Source organism: Meleagris gallopavo, chromosome 2 (assembly GCF_905368555.1).
Source record: "Meleagris gallopavo chromosome 2, MGAL_WU_HG_1.1, whole genome shotgun sequence".
Lineage (NCBI taxonomy): Eukaryota > Metazoa > Chordata > Aves > Galliformes > Phasianidae > Meleagris > Meleagris gallopavo.
The window spans coordinates 90,982,302-91,007,832 of NC_139405.1; the positions used below are offsets into that span (position 1 = coordinate 90,982,302).

Here is a 25,531-nt window from a genome sequence, read left to right on the forward strand (position 1 = left end):
TTTTTGATAGTCATTGGGTTTGTTTATTTGGTAAGATTTATTTGGCAGCTCCCCAGTCCTCCTGCTGCTCTCCTTGGGCTGCAGCTCCATCCTGGGCAGCTTCTGTGGGGTATCCATGGGCTGCGGTCTTCAAGCTTTGCACGCTGCTGTACCACGGGCTCCTTCATGGCTGCATGGGCAGATCTGTTCTGTGTGGTGCCCGTGGGCTGCAGGAGGATGGCCTGCTTCGCCATGGGCCTCCATTCGGCTGCAGGGAGCTGTTGCTCCACGCATGGAGTTCCTCCTGCCTCTTATGTGCATGGCTGCTTCTCTTCCATTTCACACTCCTCTCTCTCACAGTGTTTTTTTACCTTTTCTCAAATATGTTTCCCTTCAGGTGCCACTATTTGGCTGCTGGGCCCAGTCCTGTTGTGCAGTGGGGCCATTGGAATTGGCCCCACAGGAGCCACCTCAAAGCCTTCCCCAGCCAACACTGTGCCACAATACGATGATGCATGACCCTCTCCCGCCTTCCCATTGTTTTACATAAATGATTTTGAGATCAGCTGGCTATGAGTTCCCCATGGAGAGGACTGCAGCATTTTGGAAGTTTCTCTCTTCCCTTTTTCCTGAATGTAGATATTTTCCTACATATTAAATGAGAATTGCATAATTAGGCAAAGGTGGGAAAATGAATCAAGCTTGTGATGTGAGTTGTGGTTAGGGACAGCAGTGGTTTTAGTTAGGTGGCCTACAGCAGAAAATCTGGTAGTGTTCAGCATCTTCACTGTTCCAATGACTTGTAATTGATAGAGATGAAGAAATATATCTCAGTGGAAAAGTTTTTAGGCTACTTTTTGGTCAATTGCCAGTAACACAAATCCTGATGTATTTAGCATAAGGGGAAATGACTGCCAAGTCTCTCAAGGGGCTGCTTTGTAATTGCTCTTACTGAAGCATTGTTATTATCACTAATAAAAGGGTTGGAACTAAGAAAACAGCTCTCATGTTTGGGAGCCAAATCTGCAAGGGGAAAATGAAGTAAGTGAGCAGATATCAACAGTTGTCAGCATCTTAAATCTCCAGTGGTGGTGATACAGGAGGTAGAATGTTAATTGCTTTCCTGGTAGATGCCCTCTAATATAGAACTACTGAGAGCCTTTTGTAGTCCTACAAGCTTTATTCAAAATTCAAAAAATTCTTTGCTCATCAGTGCATACCAGTCCAAGTGACTTTTAATTTCATGTTTCCCTACAGATTTTCAGCTGACGTTAATAAATGACTGTATATGGCACACATGGTTTTGTGTGCCATACACAAAGGATTCACTTCAGAAAACGTTGAAAAAAGATTTTATGCTAATGTAACTACTGTTTGTATTTCCGTGCCCTGGGATCCAAAAGGCATTTGTGTTTGCAGAGATTGTTTTCTGTGTGCTTTGCATTTGTATAGACTTGTGCCTATTAAGGTTCTTTCATATATGAATGAATCCTTTTCTGCTTGAGCAGAACACAAGTGTATAATCTCCACTGTGGGCAGGAGAAGTAAAGGCATGGGGGAAATTATGTGGCTGCCCAATCCTGGTACCTGCAGGCTAGGATGGTGATGGTTGAGACAGGACAGGAGGATGTTTTGGTCCTGTTGTCTTTGGCTCTGTTCAGTGACAGGCAATAAGCACTCTGAAGAGTTCATAGTGTTAAAAATGAGGTAAATGAAGGGGAAATAGAAGAAATTCACTGCAAGTGATGCAACAGATCCTGATGGACCTAGAAGGAAGGTGCCAGGATCATCAAATGTTACATATTACAAGAGCTCTTTAGATCACACTGCCTTTTCAGCATCAAATTCATAAGCTACCACTGATCTAAGAGACTGCCACTCTCTGTGCCTCTTCTATTTTCTGCCAGAGGTTAAAAGAATCAGTGGTCTAGACCTATGCTGTGATATATCATCCACTATCCATACCTGGTTTGGCTGGTAAGGCCAAAACGAGTATCATGAATTATAGAGAAAAGTATTCACAGAAGAAGAACCCTTGCCTTGAACCTCCTCTTGGCACCAGGGAACAGGATATTCCCTGGATAACCCCAGCCTTGCCAGTCAGAGCTTTGTTGTAATTAAACTGCTAGCTCCTGGGAGAAGAACAAGGTGTCCTCCTGCCCTGCAACCTCCCAGTTCCAGCAGCTCTTCTGCATTGCTACAGCTTTCGAGCTAGCATTGCTTTGATGGATTAAAACATAGAAATAATTTACTTACCTGTGAAACCTAATATTTCATTCTGGAAATGCAAGAGACATTCACAGCACTGTGTGCGCTCACATCAGTCTTCTTGTCTTTGAATTTTTCGGGGTTGGGGTTGAATAATATTTAGACAAGGGAAATTGAAAACTGAGTGAGGCTTTCAAATGCTTTATGCAGAAACACGAATCATATAGAAACAAACATACAGCCACATGCTGTATTTTTTCCCTGAATTTCTTATTCCAAAATAATGAACATTTTTCTAATGCAGTGTAGACCTTCATTTTTCAAATGGCTCCACGTATGAAATACATTTCCATCTAAATATGAGCATACAAAAATTACTTTTGCATGAAATTATTTTGTACCAAGAAATAAAATAACAGCCACGAGCTTGCTAATTTTATTTTTTCCTGAAATTCAAAGTTCAATGTTCCAGACAGCTCTACTGAAGCCTTTTATGTTTGCACAGAACTCATAACCAAGAAAAAGTGTTCCTAATCTTTCTGAGCTTTTTTTTTTTTTTTTTTTTTTTTCTTCAGTGAAGAAGTATATCATGCATGACAAATGACATGTAGTAGTGAACAGGACATCTGAGGGCTGCAGAATGTTCCAACATTCCAACAATGGCTCACTTTTTCCAAGACAGACCACAGAATAAAAGTCACCTGCTGTATAATTTCAGTAATTATGGTAAAACTATCTTGTTTCTATTTTATAATATTTCTCAGGTTTCGTTACATCTTCTTTTTATATATATTCTCTGGCAGTTTTAATGTACATTCAATTTTTTAGTCTGACAGCATGATGATATTCCTACCTTTTCAAAAATAGGTCAAACCAGCTTTTCCTTCTGAAATCTCAAACAAATATCTGTAAACAATCACTCTGCAAGATGGCACCTCTCACATCTATTGTGGTGGACTATTAAGCCTGGAAATTGATGTCAGCCATTTTAATTTCAATACTATAAACAATATTTTCAGCTCATTTTCTTACATTTCTATTTGAGGCTGTTTAAATCATATCCTGCCCCTAGGTTGGTTTCTAAAGGAAAATAAACCAGTAAAAATGCCAATTTCTAGTGCTGTCTGACCACTAAATTAAAGCAGAGGATGAGAAATTTCAAGATATTATTTCCCTGCATGTTTGGTGGGTGAGTGACTGGAACAGTGGGATGCTGAGCTGTACCTCCTGCAGGAGGGAGAAATGGGAGCTGGTGGTTTGCTCCCTGGCCATCACCACCATGTATGGACCAATCAACAAGTGTGCACCCACTGGCCTCCGAGCCAGGCACAGCACGAGCTCCGTTCAGAGTGGAGGATGAATTGTGTGAGAGTGAAAAAAGAGAGAAGCAAGAAAAAAATGGCTGAGATGGGATTATGTTGGAAGGAGGGGAGATGCAAGAGCCTGCTTTGGAGGGAGTTCTGGCAGCAGGAAGCAAAGTTCTGGGAAATCACACTAGCAAAAATTTCACTGCTGGTATATTTGAATACTAGCCAATAACTGACCTTGAAGCCAGGAACAAGGCTTTTGAACTGGTTATAGGAAAGCGATGAGATTCAATAGGGTATTCCAAAGGAAGGGAGAAGAGGAGACAGAGGTATAGGCACACAGAGACTTTTCTTTGACAACTGTGTGAGCAGCCCCAGGATGAAGTGAATCAAACACTGAAAATAAATATGAAGCTAAAGATTATTTTAATCTCCGGTGCTTTAATTTTACCTGTACCAAGGCACTTAAGAAGATATCACAGCTTCTGGAAGGAGGCAATAGGAAGCTTTAAACATGAGCAGTGAGCTATTTATTTTCTGGCAGAGGAAAGAGACTCTCAATTACCCTGTTATGCTTTGCTTACACATCATGAAGTTCCTGCTGAATGCAAAGTGCTGAGCAGCAGCAAAGGTTTAATGTAAGAGCCAGCACTGGGATGATTCACTCTGTTTCAGGAAACAAATTACTTATTTGCTCATGTCAGTTTCACCATTAGCTCTAAGGAAGGGAGTATGCACTCCTTTTCTATTGCATCCATCATCTTAAAATCTTTCCTTAAAATGTGTAATCCTCTGTTTTGGTTTGCAGGATTGCAAACATTTTTGACTCTTTTGCCCCTTATACTACGGCCATTCTCTGTTGTGCTTGAAATGTTACTGGATCTGAAAGTCTGTACGTTTAATGGATAAAGATTTGTTGATTACATCATTAGGTTTTCATGCATCTTCCACCCCATTTTCTTCTCCGTGAAGAGACAGTAGTCCCACACAATTATTTTTTGAAGTACAGAAACGTTAAAAAGTCATCTTCAGGTAGATGTTTTGATTGCTAGTTTGTCAGAATGAACTTTTAAAGCTCTTTGTGTGTGTATGTTTGGCTTTGATTTTGCAGGGTTTTTTTGTTTTTTTTTTTGTAGTCTTGGTTAATCAACCCACCATTTAATGCAGCAAAAGCAAATCTGATTCCTGTTGCTGCATACGCAGTCAACGGCTTCCACAGATGTTCAACTTCTAAAAGGAAAAGCATAAAATATTTATCATGTGAGCACATTGGATGAAAAATGTGATTTTTAATTTTTTTTTTTAATTTAAAGGATCTCTGCCTACAGTCATTGTTTTATGCCTGTTTATTAGTTTTCTTCATTTTGTAATGTTTATCTTATTCTTCCATGGAATATGAACATTTTCTTACCAAAGTCTAAAGAAAACTGAAGCACTTTAAGCATATAACATTGCCATTTGCAAAGGAAGGTTTTCTTTATCTCGCTCAAACTCCAGACATGGAAATTAAATCACTTAAAAAAGGAATTTTGATGTCAACATTATAAAAATATGCTCTTTTCCGTTGGGGAAAGTTCATAAACTTGGAGTTTTTATAGTGTTGCTAACATCAGATAAAAATGTGTGAGGAGAATAATCCTGGGCTCAGCCGCTTGTTTGTTATTCTTCACTTTTGACACTTCATGATCCCACACAGACTAGGCAAGTAATTTTATCAGAGCTAATTCTAACCAGATAATCAAACAAATTGAGAGCAAAAGCACTGCCACAGCAGTATCCCATCATGTCAGAAACTGCATTCGCCTTTGGCTTTCTCTGAACCTTACTTCTGGCTCCCATCTCCGTCCTCCACATCCTGCTACCACTCTAAACATTTAACATGACAAGTTTGGTAATCTTTTAGTAGAACAACTTCTGCATTTTAAAGACATAGATAAGCTTTCAGGCACACAAGTCCTTCTTGGATATAAAACAGGAGCAGCAAACTTCGGAGCTAAATCCTAGTTTCTCTGTACCTAATTAGATATGTAAATCATTTCAGACAGCTGAGAGTAGTTGAGTAGTTTGAACCTCTGGAATAGCATGGGGGATGTTAGATAAGGGGGTGATTATCACTCACTGAAAGAACAAAACAGCAGTTAATGTATTGCCGAAGGAAGAGGGGAAGGTTAATGGGAGCAGGAGGAGAGATATCACAGTATGCTGTTAAAAACAGCTCTCTGTTGATGCACAACTTTATGAATTTCTGTTCTTAGCATCATCCTTTGAAATTGTTCTGTATTAAGGAAAGTTATAGAAAATGAAGCAAAGAAACAAAATGAGACATACTTCTTCTCTCTTTGCTCATGTATGGTTGGAAAGCCATGCTACTTAAAGGCAGGAGTGAAAATGCGGATGAAATGCCTGAAAAGTAGAGGCAAAACATTACTGGAAGAATAAAAAAAAATTGGTACTGGAAGAAACCATTTTTTAACAAAGAATCAGCTCCAAAGCTGGTCAGCTGAAGGACATGGCGCAATACAGTGATTTTCATAGTTACAAAAACTTCTTGCAGAGTTGTTATACTACATTACATGCAGATACCTACAGTGGAATTGCCTAGAACAGCTAAGTAGTGAAGGTGGGAAAATTCTTTATACGATAACAGTAATAATAAAGATTATGGAGATGTAATTTACCAAGAAGCAATTATTGCAGGGAGCCTCTAAGGGAGATAAATACCAAGACAGCTTGTTCATTGTAGCACACTGTGCATTTTATATCATAATAACAGTATGTTATAGATATACCAGTGCTTCCAAAAAGCTTTACTGTGTTGTTTCATTTTTTCTTCTCTGTAAGCTCCTGAAAGAGGTACAAGATCATCCTATCATGATAAAGTTTCAAGCGTGTGATCCTCAGAATGATTTTGCTAGTTACAATGCTGTAGAAATTCTTGTCACAATCTATTCTATAGATTATCTTCTGATGGTAAATGAAAACCATTTAAAAGCTGCATGAATCAACACTTTTTCACAGCTTTATTTATAACCCACTCCTCTATAGAAAGACTATTGCATTACTCTTTGTATTTTGACATTTTTAAAAAAGCACAGAAGCTCTTTAAAGCTTATAGCACAATAACATGAAATAATTCACTGTTGTTTGAAGAAAACTTTCAAATGCAGCATCTGCTTCAGGTGCATCTGAGGTGACTGTTCGAGTCTGTCTGTTAGTGTGAGAACTGGAGGAACGATGTCCAATGTATAGTGAGCTCTCCAGAACAGGGGGACCAGCCTAGTCCCACCAATCCACATGGACTTGGCTTTTTAACCATATCTTGGCTGTGTTATTTGTAACTACAATGAGTGCTCAGTTAAACTACTAGTGGCAGAGCTAATGAGTAAAATTAATAGAAATGTAATTTGTAACTCACTCAAATGTAGAATAATACTCTAGAGGAAACTTCAGAGAAAAAGGAAAAATAAAAGCTGTGCTGTGATACTTCATATTCGTGTGTATTTCTTCTGCTTGTATCTAGAGACATCTGGACTTTTCATGTTTTTCATTCTCTTAGGACTACTTCACAGTAATGAGAGTCATCTAGAAAGAGTTAAAGAACTGCTATGGATTCAACAGGAAGAGCAGGAGGAATCTCATATTCTGAGATTTTTAGATTAACTGTAGTATTGAAGAATTTTAAATCTACTGAGAAAACCTGCTCTGTGCCCTTGCACACTATGAATCTAGGAAGGTTTATTTCATAACTCTTGCACCCAGCAGAACCTTGTGCCCACATCTAAAGCACTGCATTGTGCCTTATCTGCTCCCATCTGGAGAAAAACCCACAGATTGGTTCAAATTCTTTATCATCCAAACCATCTCAATCTGAGCACTCTTCTCCAGAGAATAGACTGCATGAGTATAGGACCACAAGGCGCAATCTTCAAGAAGCTTGACATCACTTAACACTGTTTGGACATCAGTTGAAGGACATCAGTTTCATGGCCAGCTTGGGCAATTCTGGTCCACACAATCTTTCTGTGGGAATTAGACCTGGTTCTGAGCAAAGCCCAGACAGAATCCGTTTGTCTCTGCTGCTTCTTCTCTGTGAGAATAGTGTACTTAAATGATCACTGGAAGAGAAAAGTTTTACAGTAAAAAGGTAAAAACAGAAAAAGACTATTATTACTACTATTACTTGTGTCCCACAGTTTTCTCCAGTGTCAGTCCTGCACAGCACCTTCCAGTGATGTTTGGGCTGATCCAAGACAGCCTTTTATTCACAAGCTACTTGGCAGGAGCTATAGCTTTTGAACTAGCCCCAGCTGGAAGCAGTTGGCACCCCACTCACCACTGGGATAGGAGTACAAGCCACCACTGACTGGCATCAAGCCCATAAATACCCACTGAGTACAAGTGACATTGAAGAGACTCATAATATTTTCATTACATGCTTTTTCCCAAGTTGATTGGTTCTTAAATTGTATTCACTAGAACCTTCCACAACTGTCATGGAGCTTAAAGCTATTTCTCTGTCACATAAAACACCCTCCTGATTGTAAATCACTTCTGAGCTTAACTAGGGTTATCAGTAACTGTCTAGAAGAACATGGTTCAATAAAATGCACCAGTACCCAAAATTCATTTCTGGCAGGAGACACCGGCATGAAGATTAAAGCAAATTAGAAAGCAACTTGGAAAACTGAGTGTAGTGAAGAATATAAGAAAGTAGATTTTATGTAACAGGAACTAAAAATGTGAAGGGAAATTAAGATCAAGGTTAGAAAATGATGACTGAATGTAATTGTACAACTATATTAATCTCATTAAAGCAAGTTTATTTTCAGATTTGATAATACCTTCTCATGTACTTTAGTCTTTGATGAAGAAAGTTGAACAAAACTGTCCATCAAAGAAGGGTTACTTAATCTACTCAGAGAGGTACTGGCCATATGTGCACTCAAACAGCAGGAAATCTTTCACATGGCATTGTGAATTGGAGAATTTTGTACCTGGCAGTGACTGCAGATCCATGCCTGAGGCTGTCTTCTCTATATTTACCTCCCATGGCTGTCAAATGGGCATATCATGGCACTCCTAGCTATTCATTCAGATACAGAATAGCAAAATTCATCAGGATCTGAAAAAAACGGGATAGAAGCATGAGCACATCAAGGATAGTTGCTGCAAGATTGAAATTCTCTTTTCTCTTTCATGTGATTATCTACAGGTACATTCACACTGTGGGTCACTCTGTGAATCTTAGCTCCTTCCCCAGAAAACTGCTCTAACAAAAAGGCTTTATTGTGTCATAGCTAAAGAAAAGAACAGGATGCACAGATTCAGAACCCTTGGTAATGAAAGGTATGAGAAGTGAGCTTAAGTCCTGCTAGGGAGTCAGCTTCAGATGGAAAGGGAAAAGCTGAAAACTCTCTTGAGCTGAGTCACACTACAGTAAGAGGAGAGAATGACTTCAAGCTGTGCCAGGGGAGATTTAAGCTGGACATTAGGAAATACTACTTTTCTGAAAGAGTGATCAAGCACTGGAATGGGCTGCCCAGGGAGGTGGTGGAGTCACCGACCCTGGAGGTGTTCAAGGAACGTTTGGATTTTGTGTTGAGGGATATGGTTTAGTGAGAACTATTGGTGATAGGTGGTTGGTTGGACTGGATGATCTTGAAGGTCTTTTCCAACCTTGGTGATCCTGTGATTCTGTGATTCTGTGACTGCTGAAAAAAAAATTCATTTTGTGTGTAGATAGGTGTTTCCTTCAGTTGTAAGAAGTAGGTTGATGCCTGTGATGAGGCAACGATGCTCTAAAAAATTTTACTAGATTCACACCCATCTGAATCTCTGTTCTATTTGCCCAGTGATCTTTTAATAGAACTCCTCCTGCAATCAGTGCGAAAGTCATTACCACAGATAAACAGGCGTTCTTCAGTCTGAAAACCATCCCAGGACCAGACACCTCTCTAATGATTTTAGGGGATCTAAGTGAGTAGAGTAGGAATTGGATGTGCTCCAACAACTCTTGCAAATATGAAATTTTCTTGGGCTATTAGTGCACAGTAAAGAAATATCAATAGTAGGATTATACCTATACACAAGCACTTGAAAAAAAGTCAGGATGTTTGTTTATTCCTGTGTGTGTTTAATAATTATACATTCCTTAATGAGCTGCCTCATTTAAGGAGGAGTATCAGCCTGTAGTGCAATGTGTTGCTGGATTAAAGCTACAGAACATGCAGATGTCAACATCTTGCTTTCTGGCAGAAATTTTTGTTGTATCTTTTTAATTAAGTGGTTCACTTTCAGCTGGGTACACTGTGTGCAATATGGTCTAGGCTATCAAGCCTTTGCTTTACTGACACGGACATGTTCTCGGGAAGAGAAAATATGAAAATCAGATATTTTGTGGTGCCTATTTCTAGTCCATGACTTCAACAAATCAAATTAGGTTGGTATCTTTATTTCTATTTCAGAAGGAAACTTTTCAGGCTTCATAAGCTGGAATGAGAGACCAAAGAAAGAGGAAATATAAAAGAAACAGTGAAGGACTTAAATTTGTAGGTAGGCACAGACTAACAGATAACAAAGACCAAAATGAAACCACAGTTCAGTAATTATGCTAGAATAATCTCAAGGACTTTTAGGAATAACAAACAAACAAACAAAAAACCCCAAAATCAAACAAGCAAAAAAGATAACAACAAGCAAACAAGAAAACAACAAGCCAGAGCCTAGAAGATGATTCAGTTATTTAATACAATGCAAAATTGAAAATCTGGCATTGTAATTTGCATTGCTTTTGCATCTCAGAAAAAGTATGCTGAGAAATTTGAATTGAAAATATCTGTTTTTCAAAACCACACAAAGACTGAGGGAAAGTGAAAACTAATTATTTAATAATGGTAACTTCCCAGCTTTCATTCCTTCCTTTAACAAAGGAGAAATAGTTGATTCAGTACAACTGTATAAACATGATATTTTTACATGCTTTATTTCTTGGAGAGATGCCTGACACAATTAATAAATTTTTCATTTCCAAATTCTCACAGTTTTTATGTCCTTTGACATGTGATTAAAATACCACAGCTAAAAAATAATATGGAACAAAATATTTGATAAACAAGTTCTTAATTGTATTGCACGTGAGGATCCAGCACCTTCTTCATCCTCTGTGATTATAGGTCCATCAGATCTTTATATCTGTGATTTTGGAAATGCACAAATGACAGTGAAAAATAGAAGAAAACACTTTATTTTGTGACATCAAAGAATCATTTGATTTTACCAGGACAAAGGAAGCATAAGGAAAAGAAGGATCTCCATTTGTGTTGACCTTATCCAGAGAGAAATCCCAAGTGTTTTTACATGCAGTGAATTCTTATGTGGTTGGAGCTATGTGCCTCCACTGCAGCTGATAAAATAAATAAACTCTGTATCTAACTTTTACCCTTGCTAGTAATGGGTGTTGGAGCTACTGATCAAGAGCAAAAGGTACTTACTTTAAATACTGACTTTTGGAGTGAATGGCGTTCACACTGCTTATCGTGATTTTCATTCCCACTTAATATATCACTGAGATACTAATGTGGCACAGAAAACGTTATTGTCCTCTGTTCAACCCTGCTGGGAAAGGATAGTGAGTCTGGAGTAATTATCACAAAATAATTTGGATCTGAAGAAAAGAATCAAGCCAAGTTTCATCCTTAGAATATGACACGACAATATAAATATACTTCTTAATCTGACTTTGGTAGGAGCTTCCCTGTGAACAGTCTGGAAGAGGTCCACAGCTGATGTGAATAAAGGGTAAAGACCTCATGGGTCTCATGTTCATATGATTTCCCCTTGGAAATGTTCTTATTGTAATATTTCCTTCCCAACACAGAAGAAGGAGAAGGAGACAAAGGGTTTGGAGGCCAGTGATGGGCCACTAGGCAGCAGTACATTGGGTCTGTGCTAGGGAGGTGGGAGCATCTGGATGGATTCATCTATGTAGGGGAGAATTGATAAACAAAATTACTTCAGGTAAGTTCTCTTTTCCACAAATCTGTACCAACACGTTTTCTCCTTGCAGTTTTTTTTGGAATTGCTACATATATTTCAGCCTGTAAGGCTATAATTTTTTTGAACATGGAAGGGTTGTGTGTGCTTGTATGCTAAAGAAGTACTGCAAATAAGTTGTTTCTGCCCTTAACACAGCCTGAAGCACAATCTTGTTGTTTACAGCCAGGTTACAGCAGTTCTTCTTTATCAGCTTCTACACACAGGCATGTTTATTGAATTTACATTTCTGCTTACTGATTGCTAGTCCTGCTTTTTACCAAGGCTGCCAATAGCTGAATTTTCATCCAGAAGTAATTTATATGTCTTTTTCTTTGTTGATTTTCTTTTTTTCACTCCTCCAAGTTCTTCAAATATTTTCTCTTGCAGAGTAAGATATTTTCCCTTACTGGGAAGCATATTAACTTCAAAGGTATTTTAGTCCTTATCTTGAGAAGTCAATGCGGAAAAGTCAATCACTGCACTATCAAGATTCCCCATTTTACATAGCCTCAGTACTCAGGAGTTAAGACTAAATGAAATACTTGCTAAAGAAGGAGATGTCACAGTCACCACAGGTCAACTTGGGAATGTCAAATGGCACAGGACATGAGAGTGGGATCAACTTTACTCAAACTTATCGAGAAATCTCATTCTAATTCATGAACTAATTTCCATCCAGGCTTTCCGAGGTTCTTTTCAAATGTGATAACTGCAACTTGAGGAGGATTTAATAGAAATGGTGGTTGTGAGTCTTTCAGCAGATTCAAGAAAGAATTTAGTAGATTAGTGCAACACAAGTAAAATGGATGGGCAAAATACTGGTGTCTCAGTTAGAAAATATGAAAATCACTGTCAAGCCCAGACTAATTTTATACTGTGTAAGTATACATTTCTATAGTCTTCACATTTTACTGTAATAATAATTCACAAAAATTAGAATTTATTTTCCTCTTATTTCATGTGATTAATCATTTGAAAAAAAAATGTGTTTTTCTTTTCATATTGATTTTTATTATGCTAAATAAACAAAGCAGATAAATTGCCATGGCATCTATTTGCAAATGCTGAGTCTTGGCTATCAAGGGCAGACGTGAGAAGCTCACTGAACAACAAGGCAATACAGAAAAATAAAACATGCCCTACACACCCTGATTCCTGTCCCAGCACCTCTCTGCTTGTTCCATCATCCAAATTAGAGTGGGCAGGGAGGGAAGCCTTAGGAAAAATGCCCAAATCAGTGTATCTAGACAAATGAAATGATAGAAAGCAGAGCAGAAAGGAAGCACACTGTCTTCAAATCTCTCCCTCGGCCCAAAGGCAGGTTTATCTGTCTCTGCTTCTGCCGCTCCTATTAGTTGTTTGTCCAACCTGTTCTTACAAAAACAATACTGACTATTCCCTCACTTCCTTAGGCAATTCTTCTGAGAACTGGGCTGCATATGCCCGATGTTGCCATAGCTCTGGGGAAATGCCATTCACGTGTTAACTTGTGGCTAACTGTGGGAAAGCTACGCATGCACATTGCATGTGTTGCTGCCTTTCATGGTGTTTCAATGTCTTTGGGGTAAGAGGCTGGAACGATGAGGGGGGTTTCACATCATCTGGTGAAAGGTGAGTGTAAGATGTGTGCATGAATGAAGGGGTTGGTGCGCATGCCTAACATACACTGGTAACCCTACAGGAAGAGTTGTGAGGTCTCTGTTCTACCTCGAGACCAGGGCTGATGTTGCTGTGGAAAAGCACAAGCCAGAGAAGTGGTAACACAAGATTATGAGAGAAGGGTGTTTCTGAGAAGGGGAAAGCCACTCTAGGCAGGCATTCTGGGAGCAGGGCAGCAGTATTAGGAGCTCCAGAGAGAAGGAGGGAAAGAAACACTGGAAAGAATCTGCATTTTTAAGATGGTAAATGCCAAAAGTGGAAAGATTTTCTGACAGAATCTAAGGGGTGGATTTTCAACCAGGCAGCAATAATGGCAGAAAATAAAATATTAATAAATCTCACTTTTTTTTCTTTTTTTTTCTTTTTCTTTTTTTTTTTTATCAAGCCTTGGTGCTGGTTTTTTTATCCTGCTCCTTGTCTACCTAATACTTATTCTGTCTAAATATCAGTACATGAGTTAATATCTATAAATCAAGACCAACTTGTATCTCTGAGAACATTAGCCTTTCCCAGAGACTATATCCATTGTAATGAATATTGGTTTAAATAATTGATGTTTCACATCCTATATTTTGCCCTTCTTTGCACTGGGAGCCTATCCAGATGCATCTTAAGCACTACTTGTAAGTGGAAGGTAATGATAAGTGAAATGCCAATACAATCTCTTTACCTTTGCTGATGGCAGAACTTACATGTCAAATTTGGAAAAAAATTCAGCTAAACTACTGAATCCCTGTCAAAATGATAAGGAATTGAGGTTTTGAGATACCTTCTCCAAATTGTCTGGAGAGGAAGTTATGAAACATTCATGAAAGTAAATTACAGCTCCACACCCTATTAGTCACAGAACTTGAAAGTAATTTGAAATCTTGAGTACACATGAATTATTGAACAATGGGTGAAAATGAAAGAAAATGGAGACTGTAAGTTCGGACATCCACAGACTGTGTAACTTACTACTGTGATCCTTCTGTTCCTTAATTTCAGGACAGCATTGAAAGAGTAGAGTAACCTATAATATTAAAGACAGTAGGATTCTTATTACATAGTAAAGCCAGAAGAAGGCAACAGATCAAAGACAAGACTTAAAAGGAATGTGAAACATTCCAGTTAGTCCCACCTGAGCTTGTTGCTGGCCTGGGTTCTTACATCTTTTTAACTATTTGCCTTCCTTCCGTTTTGCTTGATGGAGAAGGCCAACATATCTCATTAAAGATGGCTGAGCCAAGCTATAACCAACAGTGTGCTTTGCCATTGTATTTGGCTGTGGATGTAAGCTCTGTCTAAGAGCCATGGGATGAAACAGGTGAAATTGCAGAAATCAGAAACATCTCAAACATTGTGAATAAGAGTTCTATGATGCAAATGAGCCCGAAATGTAATTGATTACCCAGTAAAATTTTCTGTCATCCAGCAGAAAAAGAAAACAAAAAATCCATTAAATTAATTAAAGATCACAGTGAAATTGTAAGGTGTGTGTAGACTACATGTAATGAGCACTGCAAAAAATAGTTACACAGAGAGAGCTACAGGTAAAGATTTTAGATTTGCTCTGTAATTAACCTTGAATTTTGGTGAAACTCTTCATATTTTTATCTTTTTATTTGCTTCCAATATAATTTTTAGGTAGCTATTTTCCTAAACAAGTTTAGTACCCTTCTTCACAATTTTCTCGTTTACTTGGTAAAAAACTCTACATCATATTCCTTAATTTCTTTTTGATATCCAAATAGTTCTATTTTCTGAACTGCATAGAGCCATTAATTCTGCTCATTAAGTCTTCCTGCTTTTTAAAGACTCCCTTTCTGAAACTGGAATATCTTTGGTACAGGCATTGTTTGTGAACCCCTCCAGGTAATTTTAAATCCATGTGAAACAAGGCTGCCTTCTGTGGCCAACATTTTTACAATAGCCTCATTTTCTATCAGGACCAAACACAAATCCCTTCTTTGTTCAGGAATTTGTCTTTCAATTCACAAACTGATGAGTAAATGTCTTGGCTATCAAATCAGATATATAGGCCTGACTATTATAGTTGAATTTGATCTCTGATTGATATCTTGAAGCTGAAAGCCTCCCTTAATAATATTGTCTTTCATAGTATGTATCTTCCTACATTGTTAATGTATTTTCTAGTAATTTTAAGGAAATCTTTACCTACACAGTCATCAGTACTGAAGAGACTGATGATACAGCAGTCTCCTATTTATTTCTCTTTTCTCGTCAGCATAAAAGCCTCCCTATCAGAGACTAAAATTTGATTGCTGTTCCACTGTGTTTCCATTTTCCCTACAACATTTATTTTTACATTCTGCAGAATAATTTAAATTCCTATTGTTTGTTACCTGGACTACTTGGTCTTCTTGTACAGATTCATTTTTCAGTTGCTTCTCACGGGTATCTTCTAGTCTCCCATGTGGAAACTCATTAACTGTACTACTTTCTATCTGATTGCTTTTACAAGAATCATTCTTTATGCTGTTTTACTAGCTACTACAATGTCTTTATTTTCCTTCCTTCCTGATGAATAACGGGGGTCACAAAGAGGCTCTACCAATCCCCTCCCATTAGTTAAGAAATTAAAATTCATAGTCATGCAGAGAGACCTCCCACACACATACTCTTAGACAGTTCAAGAAGGGTCCTTTCTCTATTGATGCTTTCTAAAGAACCTTTTTCTACCATCAGTATTGCTGTCTTTTAATTCTTTTGACAGGTCACTTCTTTAAAGCCAGTCAAGATAAAAATGTTTATTAGTAAATGAATTTTCTAATCCTGTCTATAGTAGAAATGTTGATTTGTTTCTGTCTCTTAGAGATTATGATCTGTTAGTTCCAAAAAAATTATGCTGGCAAAAGACAAAAAGGCAAAAGTTGGAAAAGGCATTCAGGTTGCATGCTTGTAGTTTATTTTAAAGAGAGCTGTAGAAGTCAGCTATAAATCAATCGCAAAGTACAAGCTGTACTTCCACAGTGGTCACACTGGCACAGCCTGCCTAGTGTAGGAAGGGCCAAGTGGCAGGTTCATTCTGCAGTCATGAAGTGAGGTATTGGTCATTGTCTGTGAGTATGCACATGAATTGCAGTTTGCTATTTATTATTTGCCACAGAAGACTTGTATAAGAAGTTTCCAATTAGCAGCTTGGAACTCGGCCACGTGGCTTTGTTTGCCAATCTAAATCAGCAGTTCGTGGACAGGTTAGTTTGTGTAAGCTATCTGGCGCTTAGACAAAAGTCAGATAGAGAAAACCAAGTTCTTTGTGAATATCTCACAAACAAGAAAAAAAAACTAATTTAATCAAGTGCTATAGAAAACAGATGAAATGATCAGTTCCAGTTTTAAGGCAGGGCAGCATTACTGAACCATCTTCAAGAATATGAATCCAAATATATAGTGACAACTTGCTAGTCAGCGTTCGCAAAATCCTTGTGCAGTTTAAATAATTAATTCATTTCTTTTAGTATCAGGCCCACAGGCTGATACCAAGATAGCTTGAGTGCTGTGATAAGATCACTGATAAGATTGAGTGCACTCTCAGCAAGTTTGCAGATGACACCAATCTTTGTAGTATGGTTGATACGCCCAAGAATCAGGATGCCGTTTTGAGAGACCTAGACAGGCTCAAGTAGTGGGCCCCCATGAACCTCATGCGTTTCAAGAAATTCAAGTGCAAGGTCTTGCAAGTTGGTTGCAGAAATCCTCACTATCAGTCCAAACTGGAGGACAAAAGAATTGAGTACAGTGCTATCAAAAAGGACTTGAGAGTACTGGCGAATGGCAAGCTGGACATGAGCAGCAATGTGCCCTCGCAGCTCAGAAAGCCAACTGTTTCTGGGGCTGCATCAAAAGAAGCATGGCCACAGGTCAAGAGAGGTGATCCTTCCTCTCTGCTCTGCACTGTTGAGGCCTCACCTTTAGTACTACATCCAGATGTGGAGTCCTCAGTACAGGACAAACTTAAACTTCTTGGAGTGTGTCCAGAGGAGGGCCACAAAAATGCTCCAAGGGGTGGAACACCCCTCCTACGAGGACAGGCTGTTCAGCCTGAAGAAGAGAAGGTTCCACGGAGACCTGATAGCAAAATTTCAGTATCTAAAGGGGGGTTATAAAAATCACAGAATTGCAGGGCTTGGAAGGGACCTCAGGAAATCATTGTGTACAACCCCTCCACTAAAGCAGGTACCCTACAATAGGTCACACAGGTAGGCATCCAGACAGGTCTTGAATATCTCCATAGAAGGAGACTCCACCACCTCTCTGTGCAACTGTTCCAGTGCTCTGTCACTCTTACTGCAAAGAAGTTCTTCTGCATGTTTGTATGGAATTTCCTATGTTCATGTTTTAGAACATTACTCCTTGTCATATCACTGTGCACCACCAAGAAGAACCTGGCCTCATCTATTTGACTCCCACCAATCTCCTGTTCCTCATATGGGAGATGCTCTGGAAAGAAAGGAAACAAACTCTTTAGAAGGTCTGTTGTGATAGGACTAGGGGAAATGATTTCAAACTAAAAGAGGGGAGATTTAGACTGGATATAAGGAAAAAGTTCTTTACAATAAGAGCAGTGAAGGACTGGAGCAGGTTGCTCAGAGAACTGATGGATACCCCATCCTTGCAGACATTCAAGGTCAGGCTGGAAGGGCTGTGAGCAACCTCATCTACAGTTGGACTAAATGATTTTGTAGGTCCTTTCCAACCTTGTGATTCTATGAATCTATTATTCTAATCTAGCTGCAGATGTACATTTTCCTTGCAGGGGAGTTGGACTAGATGACTTCTAAGGGTCCCTTCCAACTCAAATGATTCTGTTTCTATGGCACATGACAAGGCAGCTTAGGCAGTTTGGATGCTTGTTTCTTGGTAAGATATTTACAGCATAGTCAATATTGTTTCAGGGAAGAAGACTGCATATTGCCATGCATTCAATGATTAACAGAGACAAGGACAAGCAACTCCTTGAAGAAATGTTGATATCTTTAAGAGTCTAGGGGAAAAGGAAAACTCCTGCTTCTTCTCCTACCACTGTAAATGTAATACATCTTCCTGTTTTTTGGCATGCAATCTCTATACATCCATTACCAACATGACAATCAAAACCATAAAAGCCTTTGAGCAAATGCATAACCTAAAAACCAAAAATGGGGCAGAGATTGTACCTTCCAATCCTCCATTGGCACCCAGAAATATCCAGAGAGGTCTCTTAGTTTCATTTTGTACCTCTGGTTGAACTGCAGATTAACTATTTGATTTCCTTCTCACTTAGGGCCTTAATTTCACTGTGCCAACTCAGGAAGAAGCAGAAATTGAGTAAATTAAAGACAGAACAGAAGCAATCCTTATCTCTGTCCCCTTTCATTTTTTTCCTTCCAAAATTAAGAAAATGAATGCCAGAATTTTTAAGGGGGTGTGATATTGTGGTGTTCATTAAGACATGACATCACTGTTAGGTATGACAGAAAAGGGACGGATTTTTCTATTTATATTTACTAAATCTTTTTGGGCCTACATGAGAGCTTGGTTTGTTTGCATGGAGAGTGACAAACCATAGTGTGAATTATCTTTTGTTACCTTATTTAGCTACCAATTCTATTTAAGGCTCCATCAATGCTGTTAATGTTGCTGCTTCGGGTATCTCAAGTCTATCTCAACAGACAGTCCCTGGAGCCTGACAACTTTAAGTGCTGATGCCAGTGCTTGAGAAGCAACAACAACAGGGCCAAGTCAAAATAAGATCCAGGCAAGCGGAGCCATTTAAAGTATGGGCTACTACTGCTAGTGACTGTAGAGATCCCTTTGCACAGTGACAGAAGGAGCACCACAAAGTCCTGGAGGACTCTCCAGGCTGCTGCCTTCTGTCACTTGGTGAACTTGCTATCCATACACTGCAGGCTTGGAACACTACTGGTGGTGTGAACTATAGGAAGGCACTCAGCAACAGTACATGCCTCACTGCCAAACCATCACAGCTGCTGATTCTCTGACCCAAACCACAGAAATCCTATTTAATATATGCCTGTTCATGTCTATGAAGGAAAATGGTTATGATGAAGATAAAATGGAGAGGAAAAATAATGATTTTGCAAGCATCATTGCCGTGGGCACACGTGTAAAAGACTGCAGTCCTTGTTGTGACATACCACAATGCATTGCTTCATGCTGCAATTGTGCCCTTATTCCTGATGCCTCAAGAAACTTTTTTATCTTAGTTCTACAAACTGCTACTGAGACTTCTTAGCAGCATCTTTTTTTTTTTTTTTTTTTTTTTGGTCATTTCAAGTTTAGCGTTATACAAAGTGTCTATGGGCACAACGGGATATTAGTCACTAGTGAACTGATACCTGAACAGATTACTACACGAGAAGGAAGTGTTCACCATGCCCTCCTGGGTGGGCACATGCACTTGTGTGCCACTGCTCCTTGCTCTTCCATGGAAATACCCAGGAGCAGTGCTCTGAGAACAGGAATAGCTCTGTCTTCCCCTTTGGAAAAGGCTGAAGCACGCTGACAGAGCACCCGACTTAATTAGCTACTGACCAAACTGCATTTGTAAGCAGCTCTTTTTGTCCTGGAAGTTAATTCAAAATAAGCGGCTTTTTTTTGGTGCCATAAGAAGGCTCTGCTGGTTAATCCCCAAAGGTTACAAATGATGACGGAGACGGGAAGGTTCCCATTGTGCCAGGGCAACTGTCAAAAGCTCTCGTACACATGAGCAAGATCAAGAGTTTACCCAGCCTGGGAAAGAGCAGGTAAACAGCTTGCTAATCCCTCTGGAGCTGTGGTATGGCAGGCTGCCAGGGCACACTGCTTTCGTCAAGGGATGCAAGAAGTCAGCCTGGATTCATTTCTCTCCTTGTGGTTTATTTATTCAAGTTACCTATGCTCCAGACTTTTCTGCTTTACAAGGCCACCCCACCTGTTCCCTGCAGTGCAGCAGTGCAGGATGAAGTACAAGTGAGTACAAAGGGAGGGAGAAGCTTCAAGAGATTGGGTCTTATTGCTCCCTACAGCTACCTGAAAGGAGACTGTGGCAAGGTGGGGGCCGGCCTCTTCTCCTGTGTAACTACAACTAGAACAAAAGGGAATGGCCTCAAGTTGTGCCAGAGAAGGTTCAGATTGGATATTAGGAAAAACTTATCCAGAAGAGTGTTCAGGTACTGGGATGGGCTGCCCAGGGGTGGTTTAGTTACCGTCTCTGGAGGTGTTCAAGAAACATTTAAGTGTGGTACTAAGGAACATGTGGGCAACATTGGTGGTAGGTGGATGGTTCAACTAGATGATCTTTGAGGTCTTTTCCAACCTTAACGATTCTATGACTCTATGATTCTATGATTATTTCTATTATAACTTCAATCCCTGAAATCTGTGGAGATTTTCTGGAGTGCAGTGAACAGAATCCATCATCAGGCTGAATACCTTGAAAAAGCAGTGCTGTGTTCCTGATGTAACAAGTAAACCAAGTTACATTTCACTCCTTGGTAAGTAGGAAGAGATTTGCTCTACTCAGAATTTTTCCTACAGTTTTTAAGGGTAAAGATGGCCTTTTGTGAATATGATAGCTGATATCAGGGGGAAGTTCTTTACCAAGAGTGGGTGCCCCGTCCCTGGAGGTGTTTAAAGCCAGGCTGGATGGTGCCCTGGACAGCCTGGTCTAGTATTAAATGTGGAGGTTGATGGCTCTACATACAGAAGCTTGATGATCCTTGAGGTCCCTTCCAACCCTAGCCATACTATAATTCTATGATTCTATGATTCTATGATAGTTTCATCACCCTTTACAATTTTCTCTGCTTTGTCTCTGCTTAAGGAAAATCTAAAAATGCTGTAACTATTTTTTTTTTTTTTTCAGGGATTTACATTTTACATTAAAAATACTGCAGCAAATGGAAAAAAATGAACCCCACTGAAATTGATGCCTGCTTTCAAGCATTGACAGAACTGTCCTGTAAATGTAAATGGCAACCCCATCTACCTTCTCCAAGTCATAGAAGAACTACTGGACATCAAGTTACCCAGGGAGCACAGGAACCCTTTTGTTCATGACACTGTCTGCATTATTATAGCCTTCATGGAAGTTCAGTCTAACTTCGAGTTTAAAGGCAATTTTTTTTAATCTGTTTTTCCAGCTTGTATAAAACACACAAAAACCAGACAAACAAGCTTTTTAATAGGGCAGTCTAGATCTGAAGAGCAAGTTGAGGTCAATTCCCTCCAAGAACTCAAGCATGAGCTACTTTGCTCTTTTCAGTACTTTTACTTAGGTTAATGGCAGCCATTCTTCGGTTTATAAATTATTCATGTGCACAAGCTTCACAAGGCTTGAGCCTGCAGGTTATAGCCTTGTGTTAAGTACTGAGTTGGCCAAAACTATATGGGCAAAGAAGTACAGAACAACTTTTAATTGGTTCTAAAAGGAATAACAACAGCAACATTTAATTACAATGAGTAATGATGGGTTAAACAAACTCTGCCTACTTAAGGAGAACATAGAATATACCTTGAATGCATCTGCCGCATGCTGTATTGCATACTATGCTTCCATTTTATGCAGGAATGTTCTGAGGAACTTATGGCCACATCTGTCCAAAGGAAAATATGTATACATTAAACAGTACATGCCAGAGTTTTTGGCAGTAGAATGACATGATTTATTTTTTCTTCACATCCAGAAGCGTGTTCTCAATCCTCCTGAGCAACATAAGCAACATTTCAGGGGGTTATTTGTTCTGGTGATGGATTTTGTGGTGATGGTGGTTCCTGGTGGTTCCTACCATGTTGGTGACTAACTGTGGTGGCTCTCAGGATGTTGTCCCCACTGCCTCCAGTCAGCGTTTCATTGCTCAGTATGCTGGATGACTTGGCAAAACTATCTTGGACACATACTATGGCTCTCATTAATGAATGCGATTTGAGAATGTACAGTTTGGTCCAAAGTTCCCATTAAATACCCAAGACTGACTTAGAGAGGCAGCTTGCAAAACTTGGTAGCTTCAACAGGTTCCTGGAACCATCAGCCCATAGCCATTCCCTCTGCTTTTAGGGTTTTCCCACCATCTATCTTCTCTGAGCAACATACAGAAGAAAACGGGAAAGGAAACGCCATAAAGGTCAGATAAATCAAGTAGGAAAGCATGAAGAGTGAGGATGGGTGCACATCAGGGAGGAAGGAAGAAAGGCAACAACAGAGGTGGTGAGGGTAGGGCCAGGTACTCCTGGGGAGGGCTGGATGCTGTGAGCTGTCATCTGTCTGCATATTGGTCAGCAGAAGGCATGCTGAAACAGCATCTCCTCCAGAGCCAGGCTAGAACCTCTGCAAGAGCTACAGGTTTCAGTCATGAATTGTATCAAGTCATTTTTCTTCTACCTCGGCATTAGTTGGTTGGGTTTGTTTTAAATAACTGACATGTGGCAGCCTCGCCACACGTGAAATATCTCCAGGAAAAGCTGAGTGCCTGCATTTTTAATCTATATACCATTTCTGTTATACATTGCATGCCAAAAGAAATTTAATACTGAATAACAGGACGTGTTTTGGAACTGCAGTGAGTGGAAGAGGTCAATTGCATTTAGCAGTGTCAGGATGCAGTGGATATAATCCAGTCCTATTATCATTCCTGCATTTGAGAAGCAGCCACACTTGGAGGAGCAGAAATTTTCAGAACAGCCCAAAGACAGGTTGTTCCTGTCAGCTTCCTGAGCCCAGAAGTGTGAATGCTCCCGTGACACTGTGTGTGGTAGTGAGGCTTCTGGGGTCAGGAGGCTGTGGCATTCATCATGAAGGAGAAATACACTGGGAAGTGTTTCTCTAAAGTGTGAAGCAGTAAGAACATGTGGGTGGTTGTCCCTGGACAGTAAGGAAAGCTGTAATTACATTTATGTTTTTTCTACTCTCAGTACAGAAAAGACATAGGACAAGGGGAAATGGTTTCAAACTAAGAGGGGAGATTTAGACTGGATATAAGGAAAAAGTTCTTTGTAATAAGAGTGGTGAGGCACTGGAGCAGATTGCCCAGAGATGGATGCCCCATCCTCAGAAATCCTCAAGATGACTCTGGACAGAACTGTGAGCAGTGTGATCTAGCTGTAAGTGTCCCTGCTCATTGCAGAGGGGTTGGACTAGATGACCTTTGAAGGTCCCTTTCAACTAGACAATTCTATGATTCCATGATATCTGACATGATCTAGAAATGTAGGTTGTTTTGTTTGTTTGTTTGTTTGTTTGTTTTTATTTTTATTTTTATTTTTCCCGAGATTTGCATGTGCTGGTTCACATTAGCAAAAGAAAATAAATTGTGTTGTCTACATATTCATCATCATATTTAAGAGGTCACATTGAATACAATGTTTGTGAAAAAGTTCTAATTAGTGAGCAGACCATCACCAAAGTACGGACATTGCTTTCTAGTATCCACTGTTTAATTTCTGGGGCAGATTTCCATCTATTCCCCACCTGTGCTGGGTGCTTTGCTGACCCATCCTTTCTCTGCATGCTGCACACAGGCTCAGGGTGTGCATGGGTCATCAGGATGACATTTAGGAAACTGGTGGTGTCACAGGTCATTTTCCAGTCCCAAATAAATCACTCTTCTTCCTTCCCTCAGCCCTTCCCTATGTGTATGGCTACCTGGTGGGTTATTGCAGATACAAAGTACCCTGAGTGGCTTCCAGCCTCTGTGCAGCGCTGGGTGAGTGTCACGGAGTTAACGAGATCAATCTACACCCGTGACAGGGGGGCGGTAGACCCCTGCCCTCCCCTTCCCAGCCCACAAAATGGGAAGGAAGGGAGGAAAACAAAAAAAAACAGCGGCAACAATCTATGGAGGAAAACTTATTTTACTAATTATGATATCGGAATGCAAGATAACACAATATAATACAATCTGATTGAAATTGAGACTAATAAATCAAATAAAACAGGAGAGAGAGAGAGTTCCCGATACCGATTCAAACCTGAAAAGCTTGGAACGGCCAGGAAAGCACCCTCCAGCACCCACTGCCAGGCAGTAAGAGACCGCCCCACCCGGAAGGGTCAGATCCCATGACTTCTGTAACGTATAGGGATAGGTGCCTGGAATTGGAGCATTAACACTTTAACTCCCAGTATACTACATGATGTATTGATGCGGAATACTGAGAACCAAACCAAAACAAAAAAAAAAATATAAAACCATGACAGTGAGTTAGTGCAAATGTGACATTAACAGCATCAGTGCATCTTTGGCAACGTGACCTTGACAGCACTGAGCCACACACATGTACCCTGCTATGGGTGCTTCTCATCTTTCTCACTTTTAGATCCCTCAAACATTTTGAGAAAGGCACAGACAACCTTGGAAATGTCACAAATGTAGGTTCTGTGCCTGTGAATGTCCTTCCTTTGGCCACCTCATGCAGTTCACACACAGGTCAAAACCCTGCTAAGTGAGTCACAGCACAACAGCCTTTATTTTGTTGCAGGGAGTAAACCACGGGCAATGTTATGACTTGGAACTACTGAGCGCCGGCAGTGTGAGCACCACAGTAGGGGCTGTGGGTCATGTCAGATTTTGGAAACATATTTTCACTCACATTCAGTTCAAAGGCAGATTCTTTTTCCTTCATATCTTCTGCATTATCTCGGTGTTGATGGCTGTGCAGTTTCTGACTTCAGTGGCATTCAGAGTTGTGCAAGAAGATGAGTCTCTGCTTGAAGGAGATTATAATCTCTGAAGAGAGCAGCAATCACTGAGCATGTGGACAACTCCTGAGAGCAGCTCTGAGAGCTGGTCAAAAAACAGAGCTGCAGTTAGAAGTGTTAAAATTCCAAACGTTTCAACATGAATTATGTTCTCTGATTTCTCTTGTCATTAATCACAGTTATTACTTTTTGAGCTTTTTTTGGGAAGGTGTTGTCATAGTATTTCTTAATGTCTTTTTGCATCGGTCTATCAGAAACTGAGAATTCAGCACATAAACATGTTAGCACCTATTTTGATAGTGGTATTTCGATCTATTAGATGAAAAGCATGCATTTAATTGCTTTCACAAGACAGGAAAAATCTTATTATTGTCTTGGAAAGAGTTTTGTTTGGTTGAAGAAGTCATTCTTGCCAGAATCACCTAATGAGAAAAAGCCAACTGGCTTTTGCCGTTCATTCCTCCCAGCCAGCCATCGCCCTTCATGCAGAGCTTCAGCCAAAGAAGGGTTCACCCTTCAGCAGGAAGGGTTTCCACCCCATGAATACAGTGCAGCCAGGCAGCTGCTGTTTGTGTTGTTGACCCCATCCTAAGACACGGTGACCTCTCCTACCCTACTGAACCTCTCAGTCTTTCATAAGCTTTGTGACACAGAGCTCAGTTTACTC

The 25,531-nt window shown here is 39.8% G+C and overlaps 2 long non-coding RNA genes across 11 annotated transcripts; one reads left to right on the plus strand and one right to left on the minus strand.

The window, feature by feature from the left end:
* Positions 1-24,386, minus strand: LOC104909969 (uncharacterized). Of its 10 annotated transcripts, none has more exons than XR_014881585.1 (6): positions 24,138-24,386; positions 21,685-21,766; positions 15,533-17,630; positions 10,985-11,108; positions 8,489-8,616; positions 1-7,609 (listed from the first exon to the last, which is right to left on the minus strand). It is a non-coding gene; the product is annotated as an uncharacterized LOC104909969 (long non-coding RNA). The 10 variants fall into 10 exon arrangements; XR_014881587.1 differs by lacking the exon at positions 15,533-17,630 and having other exon boundaries at positions 1-4,724; positions 5,823-7,609; positions 24,138-24,378; XR_014881583.1 differs by lacking the exon at positions 15,533-17,630 and having other exon boundaries at positions 10,985-11,105; positions 24,138-24,379.
* LOC146545081 (uncharacterized) lies at positions 17,618-21,610 on the plus strand. The gene is made up of 2 exons (XR_014881592.1): positions 17,618-20,665; positions 21,037-21,610. It is a non-coding gene; the product is annotated as an uncharacterized LOC146545081 (long non-coding RNA).
* Positions 24,387-25,531: the final 1,145 nt, after the last annotated feature.